Below are 8,562 nucleotides of genomic sequence, written 5' to 3' on the forward strand. Positions count from 1 at the left end.
CACAGCCTGGACACAGCCTGGACACAGCCTGGCCATAGCCTGGACACAACCTGGACACAGCCTGGCCATAGCCTGGACACAGCCTGGACACAGCCTGGACACAGCCTGGCCATAGCCTGGGCACAGCCTGGCTCCCTGCCCAGGACAGTCCCTGGGGTCAAAAAGGAGCACAGACCTGCCCCAGCCCTGCCAGGATCCTGGCCAGTGTCTGCAGGAATGCTGAGCACTCCTCCCCTCCCAGCTGTGGTCCCTGCTCTGCTCTGAGGGGGTTATACCTTGTCAGGATAGAGGAAAGGGGAGAGGCCTGAACAGATATTACATTTTTGAGTTTTCTAGAAACAGCTTTCAAGCATTGTAACTAAATCAGTTTGAATGCTCCAGTACTCCTCTGAGCTGTTTTCTTATTTTTATTTAAAAAAACCCCAAAAATAAACAACCACAACCCTCCCATAATAAAAACCCCCTTCTGCTCTGTCCATTCCCCCATGCCCAAACAGATTGTCCATTTTAGTGGTGCCATTTTTACATGGCCAAAAAAAGAAATGCTGCTCACTGGCTCTGCTGTGTGTGGAAGAACAAGCCTTTCCCAGATGAAGAATTTTGCTTTTCATGAAGGCACAACCCTGTAATTTCTTCCTCTTGGAGTATCTCTTTGGCACCACAAGAGGTGTGGAAACCTACAGTTTTAGCACTCATGTTTTGGAAGGTTCATGTTTCTTGCACAGAAATAGTCACCAAAACATTTGGGATTGTTTGATTTAGGCCTTGAGTTATTTTGGGTTAAGGGAGTGTGTGAGACTTCTTGTAAACTGGATGGTTCTGTTTTAGCTCTGACTGAATAAAAAAAAAAAACACAAAAATGAAATCAACAAAAATCAGCTAGAATTTTTTTTAACATATCTATCCAGCCAGAGTTGGAAGATTGTTTAGAGAAGTGGATCAAAAGCATCTCTGCCTGCAGCCTTGGGATGGATACAATCCCTGCCATGACTGTGGTACCCTGAGGGGAAGCTGCAAAACCTCTGTGAGCAGAAAACTCCCCAGATTAACACATCTGCATCTTGAGGTTATCTCAGCTGAAGGTTCCATAGTTTCAGGGAAGATAAATCTGCAGGACCCTGATCTGGATTCATTGAAACATCTTATTTATACAACCTGTATTTTGTTGTTAAAACCAACCAACAAAAAAAAAAAAAACAAACTAAAACTCACATGTTCATTAAGTAGTGAGAAGACCCCAACACTGTGTCAAATGTTCTTAGGAACAAGGTGTGACACATAAATCTCTTTATTCACCTGGCCAAGATCTATCACCTGCAATTCAAGATTGATACAGAATCAGAAGTTATTGGGATTCTCCTGGAATTTCATGGTGCCTCTCCTTCCCTGAAATCTAACAAGGCAATGATATTTCCAAAGTGAAAGCTTTGAGCTGTCCCAGAGTAACCTGTTCCAAGCCCCTGATTTCAGTTTAATGTAGCTCATCCAGGTGTTCAGCACAGCAGCCTCGCCTGCCCCAGCTCCCTTGGGGGCAGGGGGCACTGGGGAGGGTGAGCAGAGCTCTGGCATTCCATGTCACTGCTTTGCTGGGGAAAAAGAGAAAGGTTCAATTATTTGGATCAAATACAGGTTCACTCTACACTGTACCCAATCAGTGGAACAAACACCAGCTCCCAGGGCTCTGGTGGGAAATGCTGTCATAGATAATGGTGGGATTAATGTTCATTTAAAACTTATTTTCTTGGGCACTACAGAAGCAGAGAGAAATGCTGTGATCCTGCAGCCTGCCACAGCCAGGAGCTCCATGGGTTAATCCTGGAGCCTCTGCAGCTCCTGCCTCAAACATCACATTTCCAGGCTTGCCAGGATCCACTTTACCAGCACGAAGCTCCTGCACGGATGTTTTTAACCACTCCCTTCATGCTTTCATTTCAGTACAGCTGCATCATCTCTTGAGCTGCTCTTTCATTTTCTTTTTCCTTTTTTAAGTAACATTTTTAGAGCACATCTCTGCAGAACAGACTGACAAGCCCTTAAGGTCAGGCTCTGATTCCAAATTCAGCCTCTGCCTTGATCCCAGAGCCTCTGGCAATGTTATGGGGGTTTTTTTTTCCTTCCAGTCGACTGGATAATTTAAGTAGTAGCTGTGACTTTGTATCATGTCTGCTCAGTCATGAAGGAAAACTGCTGATGGGGTTGTTTGTATTCCATTAAACACATCTCTGAAATAGGCTTTTTAAGAAGAGTTGCAGAGCTGTACACACACCACACACTCAGATGCAGGAGAAAGACACACAGAGTAGGATCCTTCAGCATTTCTGGTTGAACTCCTCATTCTGTTTAATCCTTGGACAGCCCTGAAGCCCTTTGTGTCTGCAGATGGTGGAAATGGGGGGCTGTGCTGGTTCTGGGCAGGTGAGGGGAGCAGCTTTTCCCACAATCCCAGACAGGCTGCTCCAACTCCTTATCCCAAGATCATTAAAAGGAAGAGCAGTGAAGGGCTACAAACCCAGACAAAGCTGTGAGAACACATGGGATTTGCATTCACATAATCTCCAGAACAGCAGTCAGTTTGGGGGTATAAATCTGAATGGTTTTGCCTAATTTGTCTTTAAATTCCAAAGCTCCCACCTGGCACTGCTCACAGTGCTGACATTCATCCATGGAGGCAGAAAACTCCAGTGCTTATTTAGGATTAAAAGCTGAAAGTTAACCTTAAACCCAAAAGCTAACCTTTAAACCCAAAGTTTAAAGTAAGCACAAGTAAAGAAATATTTAATCATAATGAAGTGGATTAAGTAACTTGAAATAGGGGAAGTGCAGAGAAAGAGCATCTGGAAGAATGTTGGGGAGGGATTTGGGGGAGCAGAAAAAAACCTTCCCTTGCACTTTGAGGCATTGTGAAACCACCATAGAATTATAGAATCACAGAATGGATTGGGTTGGAAAAGCCCTCCGAGATCAGCAAGTCCAACCCTTGATCCAACCCCACTGTGATCACCAGCCCAGGGCACTCTGTGCCCTGGGCTGGTGATCACAGTGGGGTTGGATCAAGACATGGTGGATTCTCACTCAGTGCCACATCCATAGAATGACAGAATCCTAGAATGGATTGGGTTGGAAAAGCCCTCCGAGATCATCAAGTCCAACCCTTGGTCCAACTCCAGTCCCTTCACCAGATCATGGCACTCAGTGCCACGGCCAAGCTCAGCTGAAAAACCTCCAGGGATGGTGAATCCACCCCCTCTCTGGGCAGCCCATTCCAATGCTTGATTAATGCCATGAAATATTGGTGGAGCATTCAAGTTTCCCAGTCATTGGCCACCTTCCCTTGGAGGGAAATTCTTAAAAACTCCAGAAATGACATCCCTTCAGAAATTCCTGAGTCCCAGGGTTGCTGTGCCAGTGCTGGAGCTCCATCCAGTGGGAGCAGCAGGGGCAGGGCCCCAAACCCCTCCCCGTGTTCACTGAAGGCACAGCTCAATGGCAGATCCACTGCAGGGTCTGACTGGGGATTTGGCCTTTCAGCAGCTGGGGATTAGTGTTAGATTAGTTGGTTACCCGTTTTTAGTGGGCACTACTGAAGGGCTAAAGCAAAGGACAGGAGCTGATGCATTAGAATAAATAATTGTGCAGCTGAGACTGATGAGGGGAGTGTGACAGTTACACTGAATACCAAAATACATGCCCCAAATAGCCTCAGCTTTGATTATTCAAGAAAATCTCTATTACAAATCAATTCAAGAGGTCATAATTATTTTTTAAAATCTTTTCTTTTAAACTGTGCTATTAAATCCCCATAGTGAAATATGAGATATGTTTGTAAAAGCCTTTTAAAATAACTGGTCTTGCTCCAGACTCCTTCAGGGGTACTCTGTTTCCAGAATCTGGGCTGAGAGCAAGCATTTAGGGGAAAAAAGCTATTTCTCAGCCTCCCTCACAAACTACCTCCATCTCTCTCTCTCTCAAGAATGTTCCTACCTTTCCTCCAAGACTCCTGTGCTTGAAAATGACACTCCTGCAACAAAAGGGCCAGCTCAGCCCTTGTGCTGCACCCTGCCTTTCAGAGGAACTCAGGCTGCAGTGGCTGGTTGTGACAGCAGGAGGGTTTGTGGCCCAGGTCACAGGGCACAGATGGACATTGCTGCTCTCCAAACCACAGCCCTCCAGTCAGTCTCACAGAAACCCCACTGCATCACAGCCTGCTGTGTCTAAACTTGCCCCAACCCCTTCCTTCTGGCTCAACAGTGGGCAGGAGCCTGCAGGTGAGGGCTCTGCCAGGCTAAAGTACAGCTGCTGCTTCCTATTCCCAGGAATGGCTTCCCAGGATGGGCACAGGTCTAACCCCAGACCCCTGGGTTTTTCATTACCAGCCCTTTGCCCTCCTGGTTAATTTAAAAGTACAGAGTTTGAACTGTTTGCATGGGCCTTTTTCTTTAAATATTTGCAGTATATTCTAAATATTTCACAAGAGGAGGGAAGGACAGAGAGGTGACTCAAGCATGGAAATGAGCTTTGAGTCTCGAACACGTGTCTGTGTTACTTCCCCCTTTCTCTGTAACTTCACAAATTCAGGTGCTTTGGCCATATCCCATCTGAAGTTTTGTTCTGCCACTGCAAGTTCTCATGTGACATCCTCCCCACTCCCCTACCTCATGCTTTTCACAAAATAAAAAATGGAGAAAACCCAAGCAAGGATAAAACCAGGGTACATCTTACGAACAATGGCTGCAGTTCTGCCAGAACAATGATCTTTATAAATGCACCAAGATTACTACAGACTTCTTATCCAATACTCTCCTAACCTGTTAGGTGGATATATTTGTAGTGGAGTTAGTCCTATTGAGCATTCTTGGTAATTTTTATTTATATACTTTTACTTATGGCTTGTTTAACCCTTAGTCCTGAATGCCTTCATGGACCTGGGGACTCCCAAGTGTCCCTCTGTCCCTCTCCTCAGTCAGCTGTGGCACTGGGCTGTCCCACACTGCTCTGGGTACTGGGGTCACTGTGTCCCTGCCACACCCCCTGGCATTTCTGCTCCATGCTTTTTTATCCCTAGGAGGTGACATTCAAGCTTTTTAAAATGAAGCCTTGTACTAATGAATGAATCCATTTCCCAGGGAAAGCACCAGGTGCTGTAAGTACTGGGTTGTGGACTGCAGCTTGGAAGAGCTTTCCTTTCTGAGTCAGCATCAAGGAATGTAACCTTTGCCTTTGCAGAAAACAGCACAAAGCAGAACAGGCAGAAGGAAATGAATTAATTTCCAATCAGTTAAATAGTCACAGCTCCCATGGATCTGGAGAACCCCTTCCTTACCTCCTCACCTGGAGTCCCTTAAGGTGAGTGTGTGTTCACTTGTGCCCCTGGCTGGGCAGAGGCAGCTCTGGGCAGCCTGTCTGTGTGCAGGTGATCCCCCCTCCCAGCTCTGCTGCTGAGCAAACCCTGAGAGGGGATCCCAACTGGAGTGCTCCCAGGTGCTGGGAAGGCTGGATCCAGGGACAGTGTAGGGTTTGACTCTTGGGCCTTGGTGAAGGCTGTAACAGCATTCCCACCTCCAGATATCCCTGCCTGTGGGTGATGCTGCGAGCACTATCCAGGTGCTCTGGATTACAAGGACACACCTGGTCCTTGGAAGGTGGATTGCAAAGTCAGGGCTGGTTTGCTACATGGCAGGAGGGCCCACTGGGTACACCCCAGCCTTACCCTGCAGTCAGGATTGAGACCATTACAGGACCTCATTTAATCTGAACCCTGAATGTCTGATTTGTAGCAACAGATGATAAACTAGGGTGACACACACTGACAAACTAAAGTGATCTTTCCTTGTCTCCTCCATTCACATCACCCGTCAGTTTGTTCTCAGTTGTGTATTTGTGTTTATTGCTGTTGGGATTAGCACATCTCTTGGGTAAACTGACATCTCTGCCATGTCAGGGAAGCCCAGGCAGGCTGTTCCAAGCCTTCTGACAGGTCTTGCAGCAGGAGCCCCCCACCCTTCTGCCCCCAAGCCATGCAGGCAGGGTGTCTTCACCCATCTGTGAGCCATGCATTAGTCTGGCTCTCTGTGTATCTTCATATTTAATTTCTTGTCAGTGCAGATTGTTTGAATCACAGAATCGTTTAAATTGGAAAAGCCCTCTGAGATCAGAGCCCACCCTGTGCCCGATGCCCACCTTGGCAAAGCCCTCCCAGCCCATGGAGCCCACCCTGTGCCCGATGCCCACCTTGGCAAAGCCCTCCCAGCCCATGGAGCCCACCCTGTGCCCGATGCCCACCTTGTCCCCCAGCCCACCGCACTGAGTGCCACAGCCAGTCCTGCCTTGGGCACCTCCAGGGATGGGCACTCCAAACCTCCCTGGGCAGCCCCTGTCAGTGCCTGCCCACCATTTCTAGGCAGAAATTCCTCCTGCTGTGCCACCTGCTCCTGCCCTGGCCCAGCCTGAGGCTGTTCCCTCTCCTCCTGTCCCTGTTCCTGGAGCAGAGCCCGACTCCCTGTCCCAGCTTCCCCCTCCTGGCAGGGATTGCAGAGCCAGAAGCTCCCCCCTGAGCCTCCTTTTCTCCAGCTGAGCCCCCCCAGCTCCCTCAGCCACTCCTCACAGGACTGACTCTCCAGACCCTTCCCCAGCTCCATTGCCCTTCTCCAGCCCCTGCAGTGAGGGGCCCAGAACTGGACACAGCACCCATCCTGCCTGCACTTTGCTTACCTTTGGGGGGGCTGTCCCTCTGCATTTGGCCTCACTGGCAGCAGAGAACTGACTTTGTCAGGCACTCAGCTCACCATTTTCTGAGGCCTGCCTGTACATTCCGTGAGCGTGGCAGAAAAATAACCCTGTCAGCAAACAGAAAGGCCTATCCTATGGAAAAAAGACAAAGGACCATGAGCTGCTTTTTCCCCCCAGTCCAGTCCATTGTCCTGTGCTATTGTCACCCTGTGCACTGTGTTGGAGGCTGCACTTATGTTGAGGCAGGTGCTTTTTTGACAGCACCCACAAACCTACTGCTGCCAGGGTGTGGAGTGACAGGACACCAGGGAATGGCTTTGAGCTGACAAGGGACAGGGTTAGTGCTGCATTGAGCTCTGGGGTCCCAGCACAACAAGGGTCATAGAATCATAGAATAGACTCATAGAATGGATTGGGTTGGAAAAGACCTCTGAGATCATCAAGTCCAACCCCCCTGGTCCAACTCCAGTCCCTTCACCAGATCATGGCACTCAGTGCCACATCCAATCTCAGTTTAAAACCTCCAGGGATGGGGAATCCACCCCCTCTCTGGGCAGCCCATTCCAATGCCTGAGCACTCTCTCTGCAAAGAATTTCTTTCTGCTCTCCAACTTCAATTTCCCCTGGCAGAGCTTGAGCCCATCGTGCCCCCTTGTCCTATTGCTGAGTGCCTGGGAGAAGAGACCAACCCCCACCTGGCCAGAACTTCCCTTCAGGGAGTTCCAGACAGTGCTGAGGTCACCTCTGAGCCTCCTCTTCTCCAGCCTGAACACCCCCAGCTCCCTCAGCCTCTCCCCACAGGGCTTGTGCTCCAGTCCCTTCTCCAGCCTCGTTGCTCTTCTCAGTTGGGTTGGAAGAGACCTCTGAGATCATCAACCCTTGATCCAACCCCACTGTGATCACCAGCCCAGGGCACAGAGTTGGATCAAGACATGTTGGATTCTCTGTCCCTGGAGGTGTTTCAGAGGACACTCAGTGCCACATCCAGTCCCTTCTCCAGCCTCGTTGCTCTTCTCTGGCCCCGCTCCAGCCCCTCAATCTCTTTCCTGACCTGAGGGGCCCAGAACTGAACACAACACTCGAGGGTCAGCAAGGATCTGCTGGAGCAAGTGCAGAGGAGGCACCAGGCTGGTCAGAGGATGGAGCAGCTCTGCTGGGGGGGAAGGCTGGGAGAGCTGGGATTGTTTGCCAAGGAAAAGAGAAGCTTTGGGGTGACCTGATTGTGCCCTTTCCAATACCTGAAGGGAGCCCAGAGGAAACATGGAGAGGGACCATCTGCAAGGGTCTGGAGTGACAGGACAAGGGGCAATGTCTCTACACTGACAGAGTAGGTTTGGATGGTGTAGTGGGAAAAAACTATTCCCTGTGAGGGTGGGAGGCCCTGGCACAGGTTGCCCAGAGAAGCTGTGGCTGCCCCATCCCTGAAAGTGTCCAAGGCCAGGTTGGACAGGGCTTGAAGCACCCTGGGCTGGTGGGAGGTGTCCCTGTCCATGGCAGAGGAGGCACTGGGTGGGCTTTCCAATCCAAACCATTCTGAGATTCTATACAACCATACTGCTGGAAAGTGTATCCCTTCAAGCAGCTGTTTTATTCCCCAGTTGTCTTTAAAAGTATTTATGTAAGTGACTTAAGGACGTCCTGGGTTTGGTCCGTCCTTTAATGGCGATGCTTGGCTTGCTCCATGCCTGTGGCTCAAACAGAGGGGCCTGAAGGATTCTGCCATCGACCCCTTCTCTGCCACACTGCGGTGGAATTCACGCTCAGATCACCGCACAGCGGCGGGGCCGGGGCTCCGGCCCGCACATCCCTGCCCGGCCCCCACAAGCCTGCACAGCC

The sequence above is a fragment of the Pithys albifrons genome, chromosome 14, assembly GCF_047495875.1.
Source record: "Pithys albifrons albifrons isolate INPA30051 chromosome 14, PitAlb_v1, whole genome shotgun sequence".
Lineage (NCBI taxonomy): Eukaryota > Metazoa > Chordata > Aves > Passeriformes > Thamnophilidae > Pithys > Pithys albifrons.